Source organism: Ursus arctos, unplaced genomic scaffold (assembly GCF_023065955.2).
Source record: "Ursus arctos isolate Adak ecotype North America unplaced genomic scaffold, UrsArc2.0 scaffold_15, whole genome shotgun sequence".
Taxonomy (NCBI): Eukaryota; Metazoa; Chordata; class Mammalia; order Carnivora; family Ursidae; genus Ursus; species Ursus arctos.
This window is the reverse complement of record NW_026622819.1, coordinates 59658632-59674388: the sequence shown is the minus strand read 5'-3', so window position 1 is coordinate 59674388 and position 15757 is coordinate 59658632. Positions and strand designations below refer to the sequence as shown.

At 39.8% G+C, this 15757-nt stretch overlaps 1 protein-coding gene across 1 annotated transcript in view; it reads right to left on the bottom strand.

Moving 5' to 3' along the window:
- Window positions 1-15757, bottom strand: part of ATP6V0E1 (ATPase H+ transporting V0 subunit e1) — a 47114-nt gene that overhangs the window by 21184 nt on the left and 10173 nt on the right. The gene's annotated exons all lie outside the window — the stretch shown is intronic.

Genomic DNA, 15757 nt, shown 5'->3' with positions numbered 1-15757 from the left:
CAACCAAAAGGACACGCCCATTTTTACTGAGAGCGCCCAGGTTAAATTTCAGCCCACCATCTTTCAATTAGGCTGTAACACTGGAGCTCCCCTTCTCTAATCACCATCACCACTAAAATATGTAACACATCTCTTGGTCCCAGTGGAGCTGAACCAGATGGGTATTTAATTCTCCCAGCTTACTTGAGAACCTAAGCAACAACGCATTCCTCTGTACTATACAGACTAATTATGGAGGAAGCACAGTGGTGTTACACACTACCTCAAGGTTAAAAGTGAAAAAAGCACATAGTCAAAACTGTCTTTAAAATTTTCTTCTACAGCTCGCCAAGTTCTGAATAAATGGTTTTATGTCTGATACAGTGATACATACAACCAGCGAAGTCTGAGAATCACTGAGCTAAGACCAAATCAAAGAACAAAAAGGAAGATAATGCACAAATATCTGGCCATTCAAACCATTCCCTGTTTTACTTATTAAACAAATATTTAATGAGCACCTACTAGGTTCCAGGCCCAGGGATACAAAGGAGAAAATGAACTGTCACTACCTTCACAAAGTTTATATAATAGAATGTCAGGAAGGAAATACAGTAGGATGAAGGAATAGAGAATGATGGAGGTAGTCATCAGGAAAGGCCTCTCCAAGGAGGTAACATTAGAGCCGAGAGCAGAATGAAGCAGAATACACACTGTCTTTCACCTCTCTGTAATATACATGAAGTGATTAGAGAATCTCTCTCATTTTGCAGGGAGAAGGTATGGTAAACAAGCCCAGCCTCCATCGACTGATCTGGGAGAGGAGATGTTCGTAATATAATCTGACGCAGCTATTCTCTGTGCACAGAATGGGGGGAACTGCTTTCCAAGGAAAAGGAGAGATACTGCTACAGGAGTCTCCTTCTAAAATTTTAGCACTTTAAATTCCCCTATAAGAGAGGAACCAGCCAAACCCAACCAGGCTGTTACCCGGTTACATCTCTTTTCTTCCAGTTGCTGTCATTTTTAGAACTCTTCCAGTCAAAGGATCAAACAGCTGATTCTGATCACCAATGACCAGACTGCTGGAGAATCTGCCAGCACTGCGCCCGCCCGAAGCTTGCACCTACAGAAACAAATGTACCCGCCCCCCCCGCCCCACCCCACAGAAGGTGGTTTTGTGACAGGAAACCCGATACCTGAGGAAATCAGGCCAAAACAGATACCCCAGGCTGACTCACTTTATAAACAAAAAGCTAATTCAGATGAGACGCTCTGATCGGTCCTTAGAATGAGAATATTAAACACAAACAAAATACCCAGACTTGTAGCTGAGGTCACATCTGACACTGTGAAACAAAGAAAGAGGATAGCAGAGGCAGACACGTTGAAAAGCTCTGTGACTGCAGTGAACACTAATGGTGCGGAGCTAAGAGTCATGGAAAATTCCACACAGACCCAGGACTTCCCCAATCCCAGCAGGCAATAGAGGCTGACTGTAAAAACAGTCGTTCATCCTTTCGTAAGAGACTGAAATAACTGGCCAATGCATAGAAGTACTAGATAAAAACTATGCTAGAACCTAAACTGATCTCTTTTTTTCATCGAAAAAATGTATAGAATGAAATAAAAGCACCACCTCCCGGCACTTCGTATGATGCTGAATAGCAGTGCGCCTCAATCCTGGCTGCTCATTGTAATCACCCAGGGAGCTTTAAAACATACGGATGCTATGCTTCACCTGTAATCTTTCTTTTAATTCTCCCACAATACAGTTAAGGAAACCGAGGCAGAGAGAGGTTAAATGGTTTGCCTGTGGTTATAATATTAAGCAGGTGGTAGTAGCTCCTGAACCAGAATGAGGTTAGACTAATGTTCCCCCTACAAAAGTTATCTTCTGAAATATTTTTTAATGGACAACATTTCAGGAGGCATCCATTTAACTATATCTAATCTGTCTGGGAGTTAAGGAGACAAAGAATCCATCTGCTGATTGCTGAAGAAGTCCATCACAAGCCTTTGTTACCTGAGGTAAAGCAAGAATATCCTAAATCAAGAACAAAGTCTACTTTGCTTGTTCAGATCAGGATTCAGAAACTTTCTAAAATTTAATTTTACATACTACTCTTAATGTTTCAAATCAAGCAAAACATCTCACTTAAAAACAAAACAAATCAAAACAAACCAACAAACTACAATTCAAGAAAATTCCTTGGAAAAAGCCCAGGTCAGTTCACTTGAAATTTCATGGAGGAATTTTCCCCCTCTAACCAGCTGAGCTCTGTGCCTGCCCTTCTGACTACCGCCTGACTTAAAATTTCCCTTCAAAGCTGATAAACACGGTGGAAAATTGGAAGGAGAAAAAAAATCCACTCTGAATTGATGGAAGTGGGTGGAGGAAGAGATCATATTCCAATGAATCTATTATTTCATGTGTCCAAGAAAAGAGAACTAAGTGTACCCTTCACATTTGCTCAAACTATTCCACATCTCTCCATAAGCTGAAGGCCAGCCTAATAACTAACCATCTGAAATTATTCAAACTATTGAGGCAGTTATGGTGTGGTAACATATTTCAGAGAACTGCAGGGCTGGAATGGACCAGAGGTCAAGTCCATGTTCCTCATTTTAATGAGGAAGAAACTAAGTGCTAGGGAGCTTAACACCCCACAGTGAATCAGTGATAACGTTGGAAGAGGAACCCACAACTCCTGAGTCCCACTACGTCAGGCTGCTTCCACAGCATACTAAGGGCAAAACAAATCAAGCAGCCCCGGAGCTCCTAATTAATTCCACAACCATTTACCAATGCAAAGATTAACTGGTTAAGGGGCCAACCCTCCAGGGGCTCATGAGCCTGTGAGAGACAAGGCAAGGTTAGCAGCAGAGTGTGCTTTAAATAACATATGCATGGGAGCGTTTATTCTACAAACACTCCCTGCACACTTATCATGAGCTCAGCTCTTGGTTATTAGAATTCTCCAAGCGCAAAATACGCCCTCCCCACTGAAAAGGCTATATCCAGATCTCTCAAATCTTGCTTTGTTTTTTTTTGTTCCACACTCAGACATGAGAACAGGGAACAAAGGAATGGTTACTTCTTGGTGATGCAGACATCAAGTGGGTAACTGTCTGGCTTCCCTGTTGGAATGGGTTAAGTCCGGCTAGGACTTCTCTTCTGAACCCACTGTCCCCCCAGTGAGGGCCAGGATAGGAATGACCTCTATCAGTGGGCTCCTGAAGAAAAAGCAGAGATGCAGGAGAGGGATTTGCCTTATCTCCACTGAAATGACCTCTGTCATATCCCCTCATCCCAAACGACACAAATTCTTTCATGGGCAGCAATATTATTAGACACCACTAGAAAATATAGCCTTTATCAATGGATGAATGAATAAAAAGATTACAGTATATACACACACACACACACACACACACACAGGAGTATTATTCAGCCATAAAAAAGAATGAGATCTTGCCAGTTATGACAACATGAATGGACTTCGAGGGCATTATGCTAAGTGAAATAAGTCAGAGAAAGATAAATACTATATGATCTCTCTTACATATTTTATATGTATTAAAAAAAACAAGCTCATCGATAACAGAGAACAGATTAGTGGTTGCCAGAGGCGGGGTGTAGGGGATGAGAGAGAGGGGTGAATTGCGTGTTTTTGTTTTAAATAAATTGAATTTTAAAAATGAAAGCTTTTATTATTACTATAGAGAGGCAGAAAAAAATATGAAATTCAATATTAGACAAAACCACATTTCAATTCCAGCTACACCAAATATTAGTGGAGTGACTCCAGGCAAGTGACCTTACAAACTGAGCTTCAGTTTCCCCTTTTGTAAAGTGAAGATTATAACCTGTCTCAAGATGTTAAGAATTAAACAGATAATACATGAAACTGCTCTGTGTAGTAGCGGACAACTAGATGTTCTAAGTACTAGTTATTCCTTCTTCTTCTCTGTGAGACAGCCACAGAATGAAATACAACCTATTTACTTTACAAAGGAGTTTCTCATGTAACAATGAGTCATCTCATCTCCACCCCCAGCCCTCTGTGGTAGGCAGAATTCTAAGATATTCCCCCAAGATTCCCATTCCCTGGTATGGGACACACCCTGTCTAAACCCAGCGTGGTGAGTGAGGTGGGACAGTCACTCCCAAGACTAGGTTGTGTTAGATTGTACTGCTGGCTTTAAGGGAAATTACCCTGAGTGGACCCGACCTAATCAGGTGAGCCCTTAAAAGGGGTGGGACGCTCTCCCCGATCAAAGAACTTAGGAGCATGTGTATCATTTATGCATTTATTGCCGATCAGTTCTGAACACACCCTTTAATAGGTGCTCTGTAATAAGCAACTGAATTCCCTTCTCTCCTTTACAGTAACATGACATTCAGCTTTCTCAGTAGAGGGAGCTGGAGGGACACGGCGGGCGTGGGCTGGAAGTTGGTAGAGTTGGTGTGTGAATATTCCGTGGAGCCTGCATAGACTCAGGCCTGGAACACAGTCACGCTTAGATCTGGTAGCCTCAGCCTGGAAATAAACTTCCTGCAGTCCTCCTGACAGGGAAACCAGAGCCCCTGCATGGCCTACATGCTCTGAAGGCCTCCCGCTCGCACTGGCACAGGGAATCCCACCCATCCACAGACTGCCCACTCTCCTGCCTGTACTCCAGAGGGTGGCCTACTGCTTGTCCACCAACTCCAGACCAACTCCAGCCCGCCCAAACCAATGAAATTCTCTGCTATCAAGTGGGCTGAACCACACTTTCTCCAACAAGGTCTGATTCCCTTCCAAGTTTGTCCTTCCTTGGGTACTCTCCCTCAGCCCTAGAGTACCATAAATAGTTTCCTTATATCTTACAGTTACTCTTTTGTTGTACTGAATAGTAATTACGTTAAATTTCCCATTTAACCTACTGTGTGGTTTCTATCTCCTAGTTATTTCTACCTCCAGATCATTACAGGATGAGAAAGATTTGACACAAAGGAGATTCTCTATCGTTCACTTTGAAGATGCAAGGGCCACATGGAAAACTAGGAACTGAGAGCAGTGACCAACTAGTAGCCAGCAAGGAAAAGGGACCTCAGTCCAACAACCAATTCAAAGGAACTGAATTCTGCCACAGCCACAGGAGCTTAAAGACGGGCCACAAACTCCAGATGAGAAGGCACAAACCTTCCACTAACCTTATCCCAACCTTATCTCTATCAGGGCCCTTTCACTACCATAGGAATATGCCCTATTTTTGCCAGCTCTATACTTGAAATATCGTTTCTTTTCTCCATACTTTCTATACCAGGACTTCCAGTTCAAAGTCTGTAACAATCCCCTTTTCTCCCAAATTATAAAGGAAAACAGTATAAAGTCAAAGTAAGAAAAGTATACTTTTTCATACAGCAGATGAGAATATGCTGGGCCAGATTCCTAGATTTCTCTCCCACTATAAACAGTCAAGATGTCCAGCTATTTTTAATATATCCATGATAGATATGTAAGCAGTTCTCAGACCAAGAAACTGAGTGAAGGCAAGTACCCAGAGAGGAAAACAAAGTGATTATAGGTTGCCTTCCGCACCTTGAGAGCACAGACTAAAACCAGATAACTTGAGCTTTTATCTTCAGACCTCCCAGGGCATGGGAAACAGTAGACAAAGCCCAGGGCCCACTTAAGGTAGAGAATCTAATACAAGTTTCACATCCCATCCCCACAAAGCTGAGGTGCCAAAGGGCTATATCTCAAGGTACAGATAAATCAGTCAGAATCCCTGAAGAAGAATGATAGGAAAATCAACCGTCTCAAATATAAGCATCAAGAAGGAAGTAGAAAAACACTGCCACTGAAAATTAGCCTTAATGGAAGTTTGTAACTCAAATTCATACTACATATTTAAAAAAAAACCAAACAAACCCACATAACAAAAAATTTTACTTAATTTGATCCCACACGGGTGAGGCCTTTGGCACTTGGTAGAAGCAATGTAAATCTTTTCTGGAGAAGCCCACTTTCATAGTAGGCCTCAAAAAAGTCATACACATGGAACTATAGAACAGATGGCTACAAAATATTATAAAATACATATGGCACCATGAGTGAGAGGGACCAAAGAGAGCAGAGAGCTGACACCAGACATGGATTACAGATAAGCTGTCTGCTATGTTTCAAGAAATAAGTATGAAATATGAACAGGGAGAAATGGGGAAAGGAGGGAGGAGGGGGGATATCAAAACTGTAAAAGCAGCAAAAAAGAACACCTACAGAAATGAAAAATACAATACCTGAAAATAAAAAAAGGCAAGTGGTGAAGTTCTGCTCTGATAAAGCAGAGTAGCTTATACCATACTCATCCTATAGTGATTATAAACTCTTAACAAAATATGAAAAACAACTACTTGATGGTACTAGAGAATGTCCAAAAGCAGGTAGAAACTAGAGGGGATTCAATCCTTAAAGAAAGAAGTCACACCAGGGTTCCTGGGTGGCTCAACTGGTTAAGCATCTGACTTTCAACTCAGGTCATGATCTCAGGGTCATGAGATTGAGCCCCGTGTCGGGCTCCGCACTGGGTGTGGAGCCTGCTTAAGATTCTCTCTCCCCTGCCCCACTGCTTGTGCATGCACTCGTGCCCTCTCTATCAGAAAGAAAAAAAGGAAGAAAGAAGAAAAAAAAAAGAAAGAAGCCACACCAATACCTTTCTATAGCATTTCTCCTGAAAACACTGTCCAGTCCACGTGTGGGGCAAGATAATTGAAACTCAAGCAAGAAGCTGCAGTTTTATTGGCTTGGGTATCAGAAGATGAAGTTCAGAGCTGCCAGAACAGCTAGAAATAAAAAAGGGAAATCTCAAAAAGGAAGGTGCCACAAAGGGGAGCCCCAAAGTCTGTGTATAAATTTCCCTTAACCCTTGGCTGATCCCTGAACTCTAGGAAAATGCCAAGGACTGCGGAAAACACCTGGAAGTCTGAAAGGATGGAGGGGAAATTTCAGCTGCTGCCTACCACCAGAAGAAAGAGTATTCAGAGTCTGAAGTTAGAAGGACTTGGTAAACACCTCAGATTTTCCATTGAAATCCCAGAACCAGAAGGGGTACACTTTAATGGAGAATTCAATTCTAATCTAAGGGCAAAACTGACATAGATCTGCCCCCAACAAAGTAAAAAACCAACTCTCCACAAGTTTAAGGTGATCAATTAATAATTTAACTGTTACAACAAAATTTAATCTTTCTCAGAGGAACAAAGTAGAATCCAGAGTCTCTGTCATCTACAATATACAGTATTTAGTAAACAACAGTCATGCCCCCCCAAAAGAAATATAATCAATAATCAAGAACAAAGGGATCAACAGAATTCCACACCATTCCAAAATAATACAGATGTTGTCATTAAAAAATAATGATTTTATAGCAGCTATTACAAATCTGTTTAAAGCCTAAAAGAAAAACTCACTATAAAGAACAGATTGGGAATGTCAGAACATAAATTAAAACCACAAAAAAACCCAAATGGAGCTTCTAGAACTAAAAGGTATAATACACAAACTAAAACTCTCTGGAGAAAGCAGAAGAAACAGTCAGTGAACCTAAAGACAGATCAACAGAAACTATCTAATCTGAAGAAATAAGAGGAAAAAATATTGGAAAAAAAAAATCAGTCAAACATAGGTGCAACCGGAGTCTCAGGAGAAAAACAATACAGCAGAAGAAAACAAAAGACACACAGGCTGAAATTTTCTCAAATTTGATGGAAAACATTAACTTACAGATTCATATAGCTCAGCAAACTCCAATGAGAATAAACTCAAAGAAGACTACACCTAAACACATCATAGTCAAATTGCTAAAACCAAAGATAAAGAGAAAATCTTGATAACATTCAGAGGAAAAAGAATGCATAAGGAGGAACAATTATTCAGATTACAGCTGAATTCTCAGCAGAAACAACGGAGTCCAGAAGACAACGGAAGAGCATCTTTAAAGTCATCTAAAAGGGAAAAAAAATCCTGTCAACTCAGAATTCTATATTCAGAAAAACTATCCTTCAAAAATAAGCATGAAAAAAAGACATTTTCAGGTAAATGAAAGATGAGTGAATTTGTTATCAGCATACCTGTCCTACAACAAATACTATAGGAAGTTCTTCAGACTAAAGAGATAGCAGATAAAAATTCAGACTAAGAGGATGTCAGATAGAAACTTGAATCTACAAAAATAAGGAACTCTAGAGAAAGGGTAAACATGTGGGCAAATACAGAAGACTTTCTCTCTTAATTTCTTTATAAGACATGATTCTTTAAAGTAAAAATTGAAACACTGCAGTGTTTTGCTACATACATAGATGTAAAATATATCATAATCATGGCACAAATGATGTAGAGTAAATGGAATTATATTGTTGCAAAGCTGTTATATTTTATCTGAAGTGGTTCGGTATTAACTCTAAGTACTCTATGAAAAGTTAACAACACATATTGTAATCTCTAGAGCAACACTAAAAAGAAAAATGCTAAAAAGCACAGCAAAAATAATCCATTAATGCAAAATAAAGCACACAAGGAGGGCAATGTAATGAACGCTGGGTGTTATATAAGACTGATGAATCACTGGGATGCCTGGGTGGCTCAGTTGTTAAGTGTCTGCCTTTGGCCCAGGGCGTGATCCCAGGGTCCTGGAACGGAGCCCCACATTGGGCTCCTTGCTCCGCTGGGAGCCTGCTTCTTCCTCTCCCACTCCCCCTGCTTGTGTTCCCTCTCTCGCTGGCTGTGTCTCTCTCTCTCTCTGTCAAATAAATAAATAAATAATCTTAAAAAAAAAAAAAAAAAGACTGATGAATCGCTCAACTCTACCTCTGAAACTAATAATAAGGCATAAAAGAACAGAGGAACAAAAAACTAGATGAGACAAACAGAAAACAACAAAACAGTGGACCCAAACCTAGCTATGTCAACAATTACATTAATTATATATGAAATATCCAATCAAAAGGCAAAGGCAGTCAGAATGGACAAAAAAGACAGAGCTATATGCCGTATGTAAAAAGGCACTTTTTAAATATAAAGACAGATATAATGACCATAAGAAAGGTGGTATGATTATCAATATCAGACAAAGTAAAAATTGAGTCAAGGAGTATTACCAAGGATAGACAGGGATACTTTACAATGATAAAAATGTCAATTCATTGGAAGACATAACAATCGTGAATGTACATGCTCCTAATAACATAGCTTCAAACATATAAAACAAAAATGGAAATTAAAAAGCGAAATACAGAAAAATATGCAATAACTAATGAGTTTAACACCTTCTTTCAGTAATTACTAAAAGTGACCAAAAAACTCAACAAAGATATAGAAGATTTGAACTACCTTGACCTGACATTTATAAAACACACCACACTCAACAACTGCAAAATAGACAATCTTCTGAAGTACACACGAAATGATCATCATGATAAACCATTATGCTAGGCTGTAAGACGAGCCCCAATTGCGTAAGACTGGAATCTTACACAGTATATATTCGGATAAGGTATCCAGAAAAGCACCAAATATTTAAAAATTAATGAAAAACACAGTGTCATCAAAATTTGTAGGCTGTGGCTAAAGCAATACTTAGAAGGAATTTTATTGCATTAACTGCTTACATTTAAAAAACAATGAAGGTTTAAAATCATTTATCTAGTCTCCACTGTAAGAAGTTAGAAAAAGAGCAAATTAAACCCAAATTCATGAGAAGGAAGGAAATAAATAAAAAGAAAATCTAAATGAATGGAAATATATACCATGTTCAGGATCAGCAGACTCAGTATTGTTAATGTCCGTTCTCTCCAAACTCATCTATAGATTCAGCACAATGCCAACTAAAATCAACAGGCGTTTTTGGGGTAGAAACCAACAAGATGTTTCTAAAAATTTATATGGGTATTTTAGAATAGCCAAATAATCTTAAAGGACGAACATGGAGGACTTCAACTTCTTGACTTCAATATAAAACTAAATACTCGAGCGTATGGTATTGTGATAAGGCTAGACAGAGATTAAAAAACAGAAGAGATCATCCAGAAATAGATTCATACATATATGGTCAAATCGCTTTGAACTAAGATGCCAAAGCAGTTTAATGGAGAAAGGAAGATCTTTCCAGCCCACAATGCAGCAACAACTGAATATCCATACCACCAAAACAAACCAACAGCAATGAAAAAACAAAGCTTGGCCCCACCGTTCTAGTGCCTGTGACCTTTGCAAGCAGTCATACCTAACTGCCAAAATCTCTCCAAGTGTCAACCTGTCATGGACAGCCTTCATGTCCAAATCCTCACCCAGTAATGGAACTTCAAGAACTCAGTTCAACAGGTCCCATATCTTTGTTTACCTCAATCCCCCCCCCCCCCAAACCTTCCCGGACCATCTGTTATGACCCAATTCCATCCCCGGACTACTCTGCTCGTCTCACCACTAGACCCAACTTCTACTCTTCCCTTTCTTCCAAATCCTTCCATTATGTTCTCTGTAACTTGCTTAATGATCCACCACTCACTGACATACTTCCTTCTATTCTAACACTTCCCATTGCCTCCCCCTCCCCCTGAGACTCTCTCAAGCAGAAGTTATTCTTATACCAGATAACCTAGGCTTTGGCAATGGGGTAACTTCTTTGCTCCCCTGTGCTGCCTCCACACAATTCTCTCTCACTCTTGTGAAAACCTGACTTCTCCTTTGGGGTCCATGCCTGCAGATTTTACTACCTTCTCATCCCTTCATACATCTTGTGAGAATTCCTTTTTTTTTTTTTTTTTTTAAGATTTATTTATTCATTTGAGGAGAGGAGGGGCAGGGGGAGAGTGAGAGAATTTCAAGCAGGCTCCCTCCTGAGTGCAGAGCCTGATGCCAGGTTCGATCTCCTAACCCTGAGATCATGACCTGAGCTGAAACCAAGAGTTAAGACTCTCAATCAACTGAGTCAGGCGCCCCCCGTCATGTGGGAGTTCTAAGCTGAAAGGATTAAGAGCAGCAGGGCCTCATACTTCAGGAACAAATTTAATTTGAGATACCCACTGTTTGCCATTATTGATGACACCACTTCCTTTTATTAGCAGACATCACCAAATGAGGTAGGAGACACAAAAAAATCACTAATCTGTGGAGAGACAGAGAGAGACGTCTCACCTATAAAAATACATTTCCTGAAGGAACCTCAAAGCTAGAGGTGAAGACAGAGACAGCTAACAGAAGGCCAAATAAAACACATACTTCCTCTGACCAAAGATGGGGCAATATGAAGATCAACGAGGACATTAATTATACTGTATTGAAATACATCAAATATGTCTAAATGTATCAGGTCATAATGATATAAATACAAAACGAAAATCACTGTCCACCCTTAGAAGATGCTAGGGAACCCAATTCATTATTTTGAAAACTGGTAAGTAAAGAGAAAACCACACATAGAACCTAGCATTCCTTTATGAACAGTTTTCAGTTATCTGGATAATGAAATTGTAGATGAAGTAAATATTTACGGATGTATTCTAGCTAATGAATAAACAAATTATAGATAGATAATATCATCAGTGATACCAACAACACAAATGAGACATTATGTATCCCCTGATGGAGGTATCAACACCATTTATGAAACAGACTTACCAAAAAAATGAACCTGAATGTGATCTAGCCCCTAGATGACTACCAACTTACAGGAAAAAAACAAAGAACAAAGAACAATACGTTAAATAACACCACGGGTGTGCAATTAACAAGGACCACTCTCTGAAGAACTATGCGACAAACCACCTGGTTTTTTTCTATTAACATGTGCAAAAAAGAAAGACAGACAGACAGACGGACGGACAGACAAATGGAGAAGAAACCGATAAAGAGAGACTTGGGAGGCACATTCACCAGATGCAATGTGTGGTCTTTATAAACATCTTCATTCAAATACATTGTAAAATAAATAGTGAGACAACTAGGGCAATTTAAACATATTTGATGATGTAAAGGGATTAACTTTTTCTGTGTGTGATAATAGTATTGTAGTTACACATGGAAAAAGAATGATCATCTTTTAGACATATCTATTGAAATACTTATAAGCTCAAAATAATCTGGGGTAGAGTGGGAAAGTGTGTGGAGATGGAATAGGATTGGCCATGAGTTGGCAATTTTTGAATATGAGTGACAGGTAGGTAGACAAATTTTTGTAAAGAGCATATAGCAGGTTTTAAAAGTTCAAAAGCAGAAAGTTAAAAAAAAAAAAAAAAGTGCTATAGTAAAGAGCATCCCAGAAACTGACCAGCCTGTGGCTACTTGGTTGGAAATCAAAGTCGAACACCTTGGGAGGTGATCACATCTTGTGCCCAAACTGCTCTAGAGCCAGGACCAAAGCAAGGCTGGGCTCAGCTGTGGATCTGCACATTCTTGCACAAGTGGGACAAAGTTCCTGTAGGCTGTGTAGGTCCTTGTGCGATGGGCAGTATTAGGGGGCTGGAGAGGTGAGTGAGGGGAACTCGTTTAGGGTCACAGAATAGGGCCTATGGGAATAAGTAGATGAGGGAACCACTTTGGGAAGTGACTGAGGCTTTTCTGGCTTTTTATTTGTTTACTGTCTGTCTCGCCTCACTAAAGCGGGCAGGGGACTATGTCTGTCTTATTTATTCACTGCTATAGATCCAGTGCTTGGCACAAAGTAGGCCCTAAATAAATATGATGAGTGAATGAACTCTAGTAAAGATCAATAAAATACACGCTACGATAGCCTTGTAAGAAAATTGTGCTTGTAAGTAACTCATAGTTCTCTGAATTAAAATAATTTATTTTAACAAACCAATGATAGCATTACTTTATATTTTTCTTGTTGTTACAAGTTTTCACACACAGCATCTCAATTTAAAATTCATGAAACCATACTACCATGTAATCAGCCTAGAAGAACATACATTCAGCCTAGAAGAACCAAGGACTCCTGCCTTTTGGTCAATATTTCCTTTTCTGTATCACTCTGCTGGTAAGATTTAAAATTAGTCAAGTTATAAAGATAAAGCATGTTTTCCAAGAAGCAACTGTACCTTCACAATACTGCACTAAATTTCTAATTTACCCGATGACGTAAGGTTTGTAACTCTGGGTAAGCTACATAATTCAACATTAAAAACTAACCTAAGACCAAAAGAAGTATGCAACAGTAACTAACAGGATTGTATGCTTAAGGAACAAAAGTGACCTTGTGCCTCAAGGAGGGAACCCGATATATAACATTCAGACATTCCGCTGCTGAACTATTAACACAAACTGGTTGCACTGGCAGAGATCCTGATTTTTCAGAGCTCGAACAAGTTATGCCCCATGAATCTAACCTTAAACCAGAACAAACTGGAAAGGGAAAAAACTGCCATAAACTGAAGGCACTCTAAAAGTCCATGAATGTATTTCAAAATGTGACTTTGCTTAGGAAATCCAGTTTGGGTGTGATTTATTTCAAGAGGTATCTTCAAAAACATGTACTTACTAATGGCAAACAGTGAAGTTTTCTTTGAATTTCAAATTTATTATAGAATCCTGTCCCTTTGTGGAATAAAGTATTTGGGATTTGAATTCAATTCGCTCACCCATGTTCCAGGCCGACATTTTGCTAAATAGGATATATGATCAGGTTTCAAATAAACAAAAGAAAAACACCAATTTCATAAGGTCTATACTACACAGCTCATCTTCCCATATGATGGCATCCAAATCATGTAATGTTGGAACACTGTGTGCTATCCTTATTAATACACTGATGACAGTACGAATCCACGGTCAACAGAGAAGTCACCGGCATGTCTGGGACAAAGGAAAAAAATCTAGACAATGAGAGGGAAAGGCTCACAGATACTCCTCAACTGAGTCACTAAGACTCAAAGAGGTATAGTTTCCAACCATGTCCAGTATTCATTTTACACCTGAAAATGAAAATAAGAAGTATGGGACCGACTAGAAAAGGTTTCTTGTTCGTTAAAAAAAAATATATCATGAAAATGAAGCAAATTTCAAGGACAGTGGAGGACCAGAAAGTCACAAAACATTTCTGCCCCATCTTCTTAATCTCAAGTCATTCTTCTGCACAGTAATTTTCTCATTTTTAAGATCCTACCACCAACCTTGCTGATCGGGCAACGGAGATCTTCAAAGGAATAAAAAACAAAGGCCTTTTTGATCACAGGATCACTCCTTGGCTCCTGGACTGAAAGAGCTCCTTTGCTGGGCTTTCTAGAGGAGATTCAGTGCTACAGACTGAAGCTCAATCACCCTTACCAAAACGAGAAATTGTGGATGATGCACGTACTTCCCCTTTACTCTGTAAAGCTATACACAGCTTGTGTAAGAATTCTCTCCACATGTTACCTGTCAGACTTCCCCTCTGGAAGCTGAGCTGTATCACCTGAAAAAGTTATCCTTCTCACTAGAAGAAACAGAGTGAACAAGCCAACTGTAGAAAGTCTTATCATCTAAGCCCTAGTGCTGAGGCAAACAACACCATCACCATTCAGAAAAACTTCCACAGTGCATTATGATTCAGCTTTAAGCACTTCAAGTTGTGCTCGAACAAGTGACTGAATGGCCACATACCTAAAATTCATGGTGATAACTTTTTGTCGGGGCAGATTTTGATCTATGCCGACAACTAGAATTGGCTCATCCCCACAAACCTCTTTGAAAAACCTCAGCGCAAAAGCCCCGGGAGATAAGAAATTAACAGACTCACAGCTGTGAAGAGCCACGGCCTTTCATCGCACGGTTAGAACTGCTGTTTCCCCTAAGAAGCACCCTGCTTAAGAATGACTGGGTAAACCAGGGAATTAAAAATGAGCTTAAGCAATTTATGGAAACCAATGAGAACGAAAACACATTGGTCCAAAACCTGTGGGACACTGCAAAGGCAGTCCTAAGGTGAAAATACATAGCCATCCCAGCCTCACTCAAAAGAATAGAAAAATCTAAAATGCAGTTTTTATATTCTCACCTCAAGAAGCTGGAGCTGGAACAGAAGAACAGGCCTAACCCACGCACGAGAAGGCAGGTGATCAAGATTAGAGCAGAGAGCAATGAATTAGAAACCAGGAGCAGAGTAGAGCAGATCTACAGAACTAGAAGCTGGTTCTTTGAAAGAATAAATAAGATCGATAAGCCACTGGCCAGACTTATTCAAAAGAATAGAGAAAGGACCCAAATTAATAAAATTATGAATGAGGGGCGCCTGGGTAGAGCAGTCTTTAAGCGTCTGCCTTCGGCTCAGGGCGTGATCCCGGCGTTCCAGGATCGAGTCCCACATCAGGCTCCTCTGCCAGAAGCCTGCTTCTTCCTCTCCCACTCCCCCTGCCTGTGTTCCCTCTCTCACTGGCTGTCTTTCTGTCAAATAAATAAATACAATCTTGGGGCGCCTGGGTGGCACAGCAGTTAGGCATCTGCCTTCGGCTCAGGGTGTGATCCTGGCGTTATGGGATCGAGCCCCATGTCAGGCTCCTCCGAAATGAGCCTGCTTCTTCCTCTCCCACTCTCCCTGCTTGTGTTCCCTCTCTCGCTGGCTGTCTCTATCTCTGTCGAATAAATAAATAAAATCTTTAAAAATAAATAAATAAATAAAATCTTAAAAAATTATTATAAAAAATAAATAAAAAATAAATAAAATTATGAATGAAAGGGGAGAGATCACGACCAACACCAAAGAAATAGGAAGGATCATTAGAAACTATTATCAACAACTATATGCCAATAAATTAAAC